This window comes from Zingiber officinale, chromosome 7B (assembly GCF_018446385.1).
Source record: "Zingiber officinale cultivar Zhangliang chromosome 7B, Zo_v1.1, whole genome shotgun sequence".
NCBI classification, from domain to species: domain Eukaryota; kingdom Viridiplantae; phylum Streptophyta; class Magnoliopsida; order Zingiberales; family Zingiberaceae; genus Zingiber; species Zingiber officinale.
In genome coordinates, this window is record NC_055999.1 from 61,468,912 (window position 1) to 61,482,095 (window position 13,184).

The window sequence follows — 13,184 nt, forward strand, 5'->3', positions numbered from 1 at the left end:
GTACCAAGTTCAGAATGTACGCCGCCGTTTCCAGAGCATATCCCCAAAACGAATTTGGTAATTCTGAATAACTTATCATCGATCTAACCATTTCCATAAGAGTCCTATTCCTTCGTTCCGCCACACCATTCTGTTGGGGTGTTCTAGGTGCAGACAATTGAGATTGAATCCCAGCCTCTGATAAGTAATTCCTAAACTCTCCTAAGAGGTACTCTCCACCACGATCAGATCATAGTGTCTTGATACTTTTACCATGGCGTTTCTCCATATCAACCTTGTACTCTTTGAACTTATCAAAGCACTCAAACTTACGGCGCATCAAGTAAATGTACCCATATCTCGAATAGTCGTGTATAAAAGAGATAAAATATTCGAAACCACCTCTCGCTTGGATAGTCATAGGTCCACACAAATCAGAATGAACCAATTCCAACACTTCTTTGGCTCTATACCCCTGTGCCTTAAAAGGTCTCTTTGGTCATTTTTTCTTCCAAGCAAGATTTGCAGGTTGGAAAGTTTTCCACCACCAATGAACTCAAAGGTTCATCGGCTATTAACCTTTGAATCCTACTCAAGTTAATATGACCTAGCCTTAGATGCCAATGATATGTTTGGTTCATTTATGAAGTTTGCTTTCTCTTTTTAGATTTAGAAAATGTGTTATTGATTTCCATTTGTTGTATTGTGGGAGTTATTGGATTAAGAGTGTACAAATTGCCAACCAATGTACCAGAACAGATAACCACCCTATTTTTTTTGACAACTACTTTGTCATCAAAAGAAACAGAATATTCATCCATAAATAATTTAGAAACTGAAATCAAGTTCTTTCTAAAACATGGTATGTAAAGATAATTTCTCAAAATCAATGCTTTATTCCTATCAAAAGATAAATAAACATCTCCCACTGCAACAGTCGTCACTTTCGTAGCATTGCCCATGTAGACGGTGATCTCCCCTTCATGTAGTCGTTGAGTTTCCTAGAACCCCTGCAATGAATTGCAGACATGATTAGTGGTTCCCGTATCTACACACCATGTGTTGGTAGATAACACCGCTAAACATGTTTCAATAACTAATGAATGAGATATACCTTTATTGTTTTGCTTTCTGCGAGGATAGTCCACCTTCCAATGTCCAGACTGCTTGCATGTGAAGCACTTGCCCTTCGGCTTCTTCATGCCTTCTTGCGGTCCAGTCCCTTGAGGTCGAATCACTTTTTTTGCTGAACCAACTTGTTTCTTCTTCTTATTTTTGCCCTTTGGCTTAGAAGCAAAAACGTTTTTAGCAATGTGAATTTGAGAACTTTGACAAAATAGCCCTTTTGCTACTTGGAGTTCTGTCAGAAGTTCTGCCAACGAATATATCCTTTTGTTCATATTATAGTTCAGGAAGAACTGCTCAAAACTCTTGGGTAGCATTTGGAGAATGATATCGACCTGGCTTTCCTCATCAATTTCAGCTCTAAGGATTTGTATTTAGTTCAAATGAGCCATCATCTTAAGGATATGATCCCTCATGGGTGTCCCCTTAGTCATGGTGGTTGTCATCAAGTTTCTCATAACCTTCTGCTTGGCAGCCCGATTCTGTTGTCCGAAGAGTTCTTTGAGATTGTACATCATGTCATAAGCAGTAGGCATGGTCTGATGTGCCTGTCAATCTCCTCTTCACTAGAATTGCTATCAAGCACATTAGGACAGACCTCAAAAAGTACGAACTTATACCCTTCAGCCGTTAAGACAATGTCCAAGTTTCGTTTCCAATCAATATAATTGGGACCAGTAAGTTTGTTTTCTTTTAAAATAATAGCAAGAGGATTGAAAGCCATTTTAAAATCCTGAGAATCACAAAATAAGATATTTGGTCAAAACTTTAGAATTTAAAATAATATTGATCCCTTAAACAATATAATTTAAATTCACCGACACCTCAAAACACCGTGAATTTAGTATGCCACGATAGTGTGGACGTATACTAATTCAAACATTTGTAAGAGGAGGTTTTACCCATTAATTTTATTATCTTGTCAGCCTAACTTTATGACAAATAAAATTAATAGTTGGTTTTTCTTCGGTCACAAAATAATAGCAGTGACTTCGATGGGGAGGATACTATTAAATGCGCCTAAGTGTATACCATTACTTGATACTTAGTCCATTAATTAGGATTGTGCCCCTTCAGATGGAGAAGATCACACAAAACTAAATAATTTCCTATAATCATCTATAGAGGAAGTTTGATCTAGTGATCTGCAAACAAACTCATCCGATGTGGAGGAAATCACTTAAAGCCAACGCGCCAGTTTGAATGCATCACTTACAAACCAGTAATGGAGACCGTGGAATTTAAATAAATAAACCCTCTCCCACTTAGTTATTTAAACAAGGAATTTTAACATGCACACATATCACACATGCACACAAAAGCATACACATCACAGCACATAAAGGCAATAAATATAAAAAAATAATTTTTCAACTATTATGGCCTCATCCATAGCTGTTCTCCATATGTCACTAACCCTAGCCCCCGCCAACCCTAGCCGCCGACCCTAGGGTTTATGTCGTTGCGTCCTTCTTGCTTCCTCTTCCGTCGCGCCTCCGGTCCTCAAGGTAGCACCATGCATAGCAAGGAGACGAGCCGCAATAAAATAAAGTTTTACATTTATCGATCCTATATTCTATGAAGGAATGTACATGTAATCTAGATCGAACAAAAATAAAAATTTACATTTATCGATCCTATATTCCACAAAGGAATGTACATGTAATATAGATCAAAATATAAAATAAACTGATACAACACCTGTTGTATTTAATAATTACAATCATGCACACACAAAATGCCCTCGACATGCCCGAGGGTCCAAATCACATACAAATACAATAGACCATAATAGTTGAAACTAGGATGCCTACAACCACAGAGTTAATCTATTTTGCATATCTTACTATTATCCTACCTAAATTATATATGACTAGTGCATAATTTAACCGAAAACCAAACACACAGAGGCAGAAACCTTGCTCTAATACCAATTGTTGTCTCTGGAATTCCGTTCTATGTAAAACCCCTGTACAAAAATTTGTACAGGCACAGAACTTTTCCTAGCAACCTACATGCTCGATCAGACATGTGTTTAATCAATCAAGCAAGTTCTTGATTGATCAAAACACACCTTGATCGAAGCACAAGATCGTAGCCTCTTGTGTTGGTTTTCAAGATCCATACAAAGAAAAAAAAACTAATTTCGTTGTGGAATAAAGAACTAGTTGTACCTTTCTTCGTAGACAAAGACCTCTTAATCTTCTGTTGTATTCCTCTCCTCTTCTTGGACGTCGTGTGGGCGACGATCTACCAAGACAAACCACCCGAATCTTCTTTTGTTTCCAAGCCGCCTACCACCAAAAGATGCAAAGAAAAGGGGTGCCTCCTTCTTCTTCTTCTCCTCCAAACAGCCTACCACCTAGGGTGGTTCTTTTTTTCTTCTTCTTCTTCTCCTCCAAGCTCCGGCCACCAAAGGAGATATGCGTTGGCCCTAGAGGGAGGAAGAGATAAGAAGGTGGGGCGCCGGCCCTAGGAGGAAAAGAAAAGAGAGAAAAGAAGAGATGAGGTGCCGACCACAGGCAAGGGAAAACAACTCAAGAGAGATTAGGTTATGGTGGCATGACCTCTTCCCTTTTTATAACCTTTGGCACTAGATAAAAGAGGAGAAATATTAACAGAATTTTTGTTTAGAAAAAATCTCTAGAAAATAATTGACATAATTCTTTTTAGAAAAATTTCTTAGGAAAGAATTAATATAATTCTTTTTAGAAAATTTCTAATAAAGAATTAACATAATTCTTTTTAGAAAAATATCTAATTCTATTGAGAAAAAATCTCCCCTTTTTTTTCTTTCTTTTTTTCTTTTCTTTTCTCTTCCTTTTCTTTTCTTTTTCTTTTGGTTTGGTCGGCCCCTTACTTGGCCACCAAGCAAGGCTTGGCCGACCCCTTTCTTGGGTAGGTAACAAAATCAAACGAGTGAATGCGATGCTATGTAGAGGCTACAACAAGGACCGAGAGGAGGAATTGGTTTTGACATCCTGATGGACTTGAGCTCCCTGTGTTCAAACCGAACACCCAACTCAAGTTCATCAATAATAACTCATACCACTAAAGAGTTATTATTGAACTATCGCACCAATCCTATATTACAATATGGGCTCCTTTTTATCATGAGTGCGTTAATCTCCTGTGTTTAAGATATCCTATGTCCGTTAATTAAATGAGTTACTGACAACTCACTTAATTAACATCCGACTCCAAGAGTAGTGCCACTCAACCTTATTATCATGTCGGAATAAGTCCACCTGTAGGGTTTACATGATAATCCTTATGAGCTCCTCAAGGGGACATCATCAACCTAAATAAATAGGACATAATTTCTTTGATAATCAACAACACTTCATATAAATAATATTATCTCCCAACTCATCGAGTCTATTGATTTAACGAATAAATCTCACCCATTGATAAGTCAAAGAAATAAATACTAAGTATATGTGCTTGTTATTATATCGGGATTAAGAAAATGCACATCCATAATAACAGAGGTTCTATTCTTTGATACAGTCAGTATAAATTGAATGACCTCAAATGATCCTGCTCAATACACACATAGTGTACTAGTGTAATTTTATAGTCAAAACAAACTAATACCAAATTACACTACAACCATTCCAATGGTTGTCCCTATCCATCTCGGTCGTGAGCTACTATTTATAATTTATAAGGAACTGATAACATGATCTTCTGTGTGGCACCACACACCATGTTATCTACAATATAAATTAAATGGACAACTGCATTAACATATAAATATAAAATGCAACATTTGACCAAAGTGATTCTTATTTCAAAATATAAATGTTCATACAAAAATCTAGGCTTTTAGTGTACATTCTAATACCTCCAACATGAGAAATCTGATCCCAAGTTTGTTGCTCCTTATCATCGACGAGTTATGAACTTTATCCTGTGGAAGGCGCCTTCCCTACACTGAAGGTGCCTTCCATGAATAGTGCAAAGGCGTCTTCCTTTACTTGGAAGACACCTCGGGCACTGTTTACCCAAGGCCTTTTGTGCTCCCTTTGCCTTGTAAAATGTGTTAGTCCAAAACTAAAGCATCTAGCCTACACACTACAACAAATTTGTTAAAAGACAACACTATAAAGACAACGGTTTTTGAGAGAACTGTTGTTAATTTGACAAAAGACAACGATTTTTGACAAAACCGTTGTCTTTTAGCTCTAAAGAAAAACAAAAGACAACGGCTTTTGTAAAAACCGTTGTCGTTGAGCGAATTGTTTTATAATCAACAACACATTTTACAATGGTTTCCTAAAACCGTTGTTTTTAAGAGCATTTTTTTAGAGGATTACACATTTTACAACGATTTTTAAACCGTTGTAAACCTAATGCTTTTGTTCCATTGCCCTGGTTTAATGTGTTCCCCTCTCCGAAATATATTTTGGCGCGTGTTTTCCCTCCCCTTAGTCTTCGGGAACCCTAGGCAACTATGTCTTTCTCCTCTGCTCATCCCGCGATCTCTTCACGTTCCCTCTCCTCACACAATCTCCTCTTCCCGATCTCCTCACACAATCTTCTCCACTCCTCACACGTTTTTGCCTTCCACCCCTTTGCACGAACCCCTCTCCTCAAAACTCCTCTCTGGCTAAACCTCTCTCGCTGAACATCTCCGACGAACCCCTCTCCTTGAACCTCTCCTTCGAACTCCTCTCAGACTAACCCTCTTCCGCTGAACATCTGAACAAGCCGCCTTCATTCCCTTTTCAAATGGGGTGAATCCACAGTTACATTGATATAACTCAGGTATGGCTGGAAAAACTCTTTCATCTTTTTAGAAGGGTTTATAGTATTTTTTTCATCTTCTTAGAAGGGTTTAGAAAAAGACCATTGTGATGCATTGTTATATGGAGTTTGTAAACAACATACCAAAAAGGTTTTTTTTCCCTACTTTGGTAAAGTATATCATAGTGGTTGTTTCACTTATGTGAATTGAACAAATTATCTTGATACCAATCAATGGAGATGGACCATGTAAAGTCTCCATGAATGTCTTCAGAATTTTATAGGCAAGTTTGCATTTTCAGTTTCAGGGGCAGATCAGGAACTCATGTGAGTCCCTTGATTTGGTTAGCTGTGGACCATGTGCAGCAACTAAAACAGGGAGACATCTGGTACCTGTAGTGATAATGGAAATTAAAAGCTAAAAGACACAATTTGGAAATCAAAATATATCAAAAACATCATGCTACCAGGAGCAATATTTGAACACAAGTTATTTTTTTTAAAACAAGAGAAGCTCAACTAAAAAGGAGATGAGGAAAATGAATATACTAGCGATGCATTTAAACACGCTACTTCTGGTTTAAATTTCCCAATTTAAAACAAGAGCTTGCACTACTTCTTGTTCAAGTTTTCCTTAGGTAAGAAGTTGTCCGACAATTAATAAGAAATCACAACACGTTTGATATGATGCCAATAAAGAAGGAAAACATGGTTCCATATAACTTGTCAATCCATACAAGCATGATATGCAACTAGAAGTTTTTTTTGCTAAATCATGTTATCCTGGTCTCTTCTTTACAATTCTTCTTGCTTGTCTATCTTCAAAGTATACTTCTCTTATCTCTACTACATGCTTAATGTTTAAAATAATTGATTCATAGTTGTCACATTTAATATTAATTTAGCTGTATTTACCTTAATAATTAAATGAAATTTAATATATATATTCCAGCATAATTCACTAGATTAATTTTGTGTTGTTTGTAGCATTGCTAATTTAATGTTATTCTTACAATTGTTTTGAAGGATTTGACTCATTATTAGCTGCTTAGTTATATGAGTAATGAATAAAGATTGGATGTCAAAGAATAGGCTATCACATGAATATGAGGTTGGGGTAGAGTCTTTCTTGCACTTTGTAACACAAAATGCTATAGATCCGAATGCAATATCTGGCCCATGTGCAAGATGTGGTAATCTAAATACGAAAGATGTTGACACTATAAGAGCACATTTGTGTTGTAATGGTATGGATTTAACTTATCATACATGGATTTGGCATGGGGAAAAATCTAAGATCAGAAACTCAATGAATGATCGAGTAGGCCAAGATGAACACAAATCTTTTGCCGAGGAACCTATTGATATGGTACATGCTGCATATGATAGTTATGCTGAGAATCCAAAACAATTCCATAAGCTACTTGAAGATGCTGAGAAACCTTTATATCCAGGATGTACTAAATTTACAAAGTTATCTTCACTTGTCAAATTATATAACTTGAAGGCAAAATATAGTTGGAGTGATAAAAATTTCACTGACATACTTAGTTTGATCAGGGAAATGCTTTCAGATAACAATGAATTACCTTTATCTTTGTATGATGCAAAGAAAAGCTTATCTGCATTAGGGATGAATTACGTGAAAATTCATGCTTGCCCTAATGATTGTATCTTATACCGAAAGGAGTGTGAGGATTTTACCAGTTGCCCTATTTGCGGGATGTCACGGTGGAAGTTGGGAAAAAAACATACAATAAATGAAGGAGTTCCAGCAAAAGTCCTTTGGTACTTCCCACCTATTCCAAGATTTCAAAGATGGTTTAAGAACAAGGATATATCTAAGGAGTTAACTTGGCATGCTGAAAAAAGAATTCGTGATGGATACTTGCGTCATCTGGCTGATTCACCCTCTTGGAAATTGGTGGATCACAACTGGCCTGATTTTGCTTCTGAGTCAAGAAATCTAAGATTGGACATATCAGCAGATGAGATTAATCCCCATAGTACGATGAGTTCTGCATATAGTTGTTGGCCAATTGTTATGATCACTTACAACTTTCCTCCAATGTTATGTATGAAGAGAAAATTTATGATGCTCACTATGATGATTTCTGGTCCCAAACAACCGGGGAATGATATTGATGTCTACTTAGCACCTTTAATTGATGACCTAAAATGCTTATGGGATATAGGTGTTGATACATATGATGCATATCGAGAGGAAAATTTCTTGCTTAGAGCCGTTTTACTATGGACAATCAATGATTTTCCTGCATATGGGAACATGTCAGGTTGTGTTGTGAAAGGATGTCATGCATGTCCAATATGCAGTGAAGAAACATATTCAATAAGGTTAAAGCATAGTAAAAAAATGTCATATACTGGCCATAGAAGGTTTCTTCCTAGAAGTCATCCTTATCGAAGACAAAAGAAAGCATTTAACGGGAATCAAGAGTTTAACCTTGCACCAAAGCCATTAACTGGCCATGAAGTATTAAAAAGAGTTGAAAGTATTAATTATTGTTTGGGAAAAATGAGTGGGAAGCTTCAGTTAAAGGATGTTGATGAAAAATCATGCTGGAAAAAGAAATCTATATTCTTTGAACTTGAGTATTGGAAACATCTACATGTTCGACATGTTCTTGATGCACATTGAAAAAAATATTTGTGAAAGTCTCATTGGTACGTTACTTGACATTCCAGGAAAAACAAAGGTTGGAGTAGCAGCAAGACTAGACCTTATGAAGATGAATGTGAGAACTGATTTGGCACCAAAGATGGGGGAGACTAAAACATATTTGCCAGCAGCGTATTTTACACTAAGTAAGGCTGAGAAAAATTTTTTTTGCAATTCTTTGTTAGGAATAAAGGTCCCAACAGGTTACTCATCTAATGTTAAAAACCTTGTGTCGATGAAGGACTTGAAACTTGTTGGCCTTAAGTCACATGACTATCACACTTTGATGCAACAATTGATTCCAGTGGCTATCCGTGGTGTCTTGCCAAAACATGTTAGAGATACTATCATTCGGTTGTGTGGATTTTTCAATGTGGTATATAATAAAGTGATAGATGTCTCAAAGTTGGATGATTTGCAAAGAGAGATTGTGATGCTATTGTGTTTACTTGAAAAATATTTTCCCCCATCTTTTTTTGATATAATGATTCATTTAACTGTCCATCTTGTGCGGGAGGTGAAATTATGTGGACCGGTATGGTATAGGCATATGTACCCATTTGAAAGATTCATGAAGATCTTGAAAGGCTATGTGCGAAATCACAATTGACCTGAAGGATGTATAGCCGAAAGTTATATTGCTGAAGAGGCTGTGGAATTTTGCTCAGACTACTTGTCTAGTGTGCATACAATTGGGATCCCATCAAGGCATCGAAGAGTACAACTCATAAAGCCTCTATCTGGTTCAGTAATTCACTCCCCTAGTCATGATGAGTTGCATCAAGCACATCGTTATGTATTAGAAAATGATGATGATGTTGATCCTTACATCGAGTAATTTCTCTAACTTATTAATACTTTCTTGAACTTTCCTTATATTCAAATGGTTAACTTATCCCTAATCATTTCATCAGGGAGCACATGACATTTTTGAATGCAAAATTTCCTCATAAGGCTAAGTCCAAAAGGTGGCTACAAGATGAGCATAACCGATCATTTATTAACTGGTTACGTGATCGTGTAAGTTTCATAAGTTTTGAAATATAGGTTTTTTCAAAGCTAAGTTCAAATTTTATCACATTGTGAAATATAGGTTGCAAATGCAGTTTGCCATTCCACTAGTCAAATATTAGAAAGATTGAAGTGGATAGCGCGCGGACCTAGCAATCAAGTGTTAAAGTATTCTAGTTATTTGATTGATGGGGTTACTTATCATACAAAAGAGCGTGATGATATACGAGTTGTTCAAAACTCCGGAGTAAGCTTAATCGCAAAGACAATGCAAGTTGCTAGTTCAAAGGACAAAAATCCAGTTGTGTCAGACATGATTTTTTATGGAGTCATTCAAGAAATATGGGAACTTGATTATCAAAAGTTTCAAGTTCCAATGTTTAAATGTAATTGGGTTGAGAATAATAATGGTATTAAATTTGATGATCTTGGTTTCACGCTGGTAAATCTCAAGAGAATTGGATTCAAATCTGACCCTTTTATATTGATCAGTCAAGCAAAGTAAGTATTTTACATTGAAGATCCTCAAGAGCCTACATGGCATGTTGTACTTGCAACACCTACTAGGGAGAACATTGAATATATAAATGATGATGAGTTGGAAAATGATGTAATCCACTACCAATGTTTTACAAGAGGGTTTCTATCAATGGATGTTGATGGAATAGATGAGAAAGAACCACCATGTAGCCGTGAAGATTGTGATGGGACTTGGGTTATCAATAAATAAGTGATGGAACATGTTCCTTTTTTTTATTATGGTTCTTGTATGAGTAGCATTTTGAATGACATTGATGTATGATGCAAATGGAAAACTACTGTACTTTATTTACCAATGCATTGCATAGTGTAATTTTATGAATGGCTAACAAGTTGTCAATGCATAATGCAGGAATTGCATCATTGAAGAACTTAACAAGATTCTGGAATTGTATCTCTTCATTGCTTTGTGAAAACTATGACATCTGGTGGAAAAAAGAGTACAAGAAAGGGAATTCAGGTAGACGGAAATATTGTAGGAACCAAATAAGGTAATATGGCAAATTCTGGAAATTCTGGAAATTCTGGAATCTCAAGAGACCGAAATAACAAGAACTTCAAGAGGTCGCACTCGTTTGGATAAGCTGGTTAGGCAAAGGGCCCACGGAATTAGAAAGGATATAAAATTCAATAAATTTGGACAGCCAATAGGAGACTTTGCTAGTGAAATGCAAAGTTATATCGGCATTCTCGCTCGGGAAAAGGTTAGGATAAGTTCCAAGTCATGGAAGCAAGTTCCAAGTGGCGTTAAGGATTTAATATGGGAATCAGTTAATGTAAGTTAAATTTCTTTTGAAAATTTTAATTACCTTATATATGTTTATGATCTATTTAATATAATGGGTTAATATTTTTTATAGTTGAGTTACAATGTTGACCCTAGATGGAAAAAGGGGTGTTTGAATTCGGCAAATAGTAAGTGGCGGCAATATAAAGCTCTCCTCACTCATAAGTTTATTTTTAGCAAGCTTGCTAAACCGGAAGAGTTGAAAGAACCACCAATTGGGTATGGTATTACACGAGATGATTGGAGTGCGTTTGTAATCAGTCGCATGTCGGACGACTTCAAGGTAAGGATTATAATTTGCTATTTTCAATTGAGTTGATCACAGCTGGTATATATGAGGAATGTTCAATTAACTAGAAAGTAAGTGATGAGCAAAAGAAGAGAAGAAAGAAGAATGTATACCCACATCGGCTTGCCCGTAAAGGTTATGCTCGTTTTGCTGATGAAATAGTAAGTATTTCTGCTTAATTCGGTAAATATGATCTAGAATCTGCCTATATTTTATTCTTACTAAATCTATTAATGTGATTTATAAAGTTGTATAAATTATACATTTTGATTGTAGGGAGATGAATTATGTGATGATGAAGAGATTAATCGAGCGATTATTTGGAAGAAAGGACGGATGAATAAGAAGGGGCAATTTGAAGGCGATGATTTGAAAATGGCAATAGAAAAGATTGTAAGCAAGCTCATTATGCGTCTTTCCTACTAAATCTATTATGCCTTTATGGTTTTTATTATGCCTCTGTCCTTTATTGTCGCAACAATAATATATTGTTACATTTATGTACACTACAGCATTGCAGAAAAAAAAAATCAAAATCTGCATCCAAATCTGCATCTGCTTCTGCATCAAAATTTGCATTTGCATCAAAATCTGCATCTTTTTCTGCATCTGCATCTGCATCAAAATCATTTCATCAAAATCTACATCTGTGATCCAGAATAAGGTGTGGCAGTAGTGTTCTCATGCTGATCATCTGTGCTTTCCCCTTTTCTTTTTCAGAAAACTCTACACAATCAGTAAAATTGTATTTGTATGCATACACAACCAGTTAAATAATTAGCAAATCATCATTGGCAATTTTAAAACAAATGTATATCCATATTAGTGTTAGTACTTAATAGGGAGTTATTTACCAGTAATTAATTTTGTACCAGTAATTATTTTGTTTTCTTTTGCATGACAGGATGATTATGTGCAACAAAAATGGGAGGGTAAGTTGCACTTAGAAGAGGCAAACACAGATATCCTTTCAAAAGCACTTTCATCTGAGGAGCATTCTGGGCGTGTGAGGGGTGTTGGAGGCCATGTCACTCCAACATTCTATTTTAATGTTGGCAGCATAGTGCAGAAACACCTTGTTGATGAGCAGTTTATCCTTCAACAAAAAGAGTTGATGGAGGCAAAGATATTAATCTCACAACAAAATGCACGCATGTCAAATCAAGATGAACGCATACAGAAACTTGAAGCAATGTTCAGAAAGGGTGCATGCGACTTAGATACGGATGAAAAGGTAGTTGCTCAGTAAAGTTGCATCCCATGAGTGACGAAAATATCAAAATTGAAAAGTGTGTCCCAAATATTGAAACTTTGGATAATGATGACATGCAAATTTTGAACAATGATGATTTCTTCCAGGTATATATTTAGTTGTCATTATATTACTTAGTATTATTGAAACTATGAGTTGCATCAATTTATAACATGATTACTTATCTTCTAGGGTAAACCGGTTGCATTGACATTGGGTTCTAAGAGCAATATTGTTGCCTATGGTACAATTGTTCATGTCAATGCGGTTGGTAAATTACTTCATGGTGTTCCATTACCCATTAATTGTATGCGTGTCTCCATTGATAAGGCTGTGGATGAATTAGCACAATTGCCATGTCCAATTCCAAATCAATGTGATACAATTGGTGATGCTATTGGAACACATGTGGGATGGCCAGCTAACTTGGTAGTTATGCAAGATGAGGTAAATGTCATATTATATTTATAGTTAAATTGTCCAACAAAGATTAGTGTTGCACCTAACATGTGTACATTTGTAATTTTTAGAATCCTCAAAGGAAAAGAAGTGTTGTCCAAAGAAATAACCCAATTATTTCATCAAGTGTGCCAAGGTCATTGCATCTACTGTATTGTTATTATAACCGTGCTCTAAATGATGAAACAAATATATCAATGATTTACGAGGAGGGTTTCTTTGACGATCAATATGAAATCCTTGTGCACCTTGAAGATATCATTCCTTTTTATCATTTGGATCCCATAACTGCAAATTATATAGTAATTTACAT

The 13,184-nt window shown here is 36.0% G+C and overlaps 1 long non-coding RNA gene across 1 annotated transcript; it reads left to right on the plus strand.

Moving 5' to 3' along the window:
- Window positions 1-11,262: 11,262 nt before the first annotated feature.
- LOC122003773 lies at window positions 11,263-12,085 on the plus strand. Its single transcript, XR_006118092.1, has 3 exons — window positions 11,263-11,321; window positions 11,437-11,553; window positions 12,065-12,085. It is a non-coding gene; the product is annotated as an uncharacterized LOC122003773 (long non-coding RNA).
- Window positions 12,086-13,184: the final 1,099 nt, after the last annotated feature.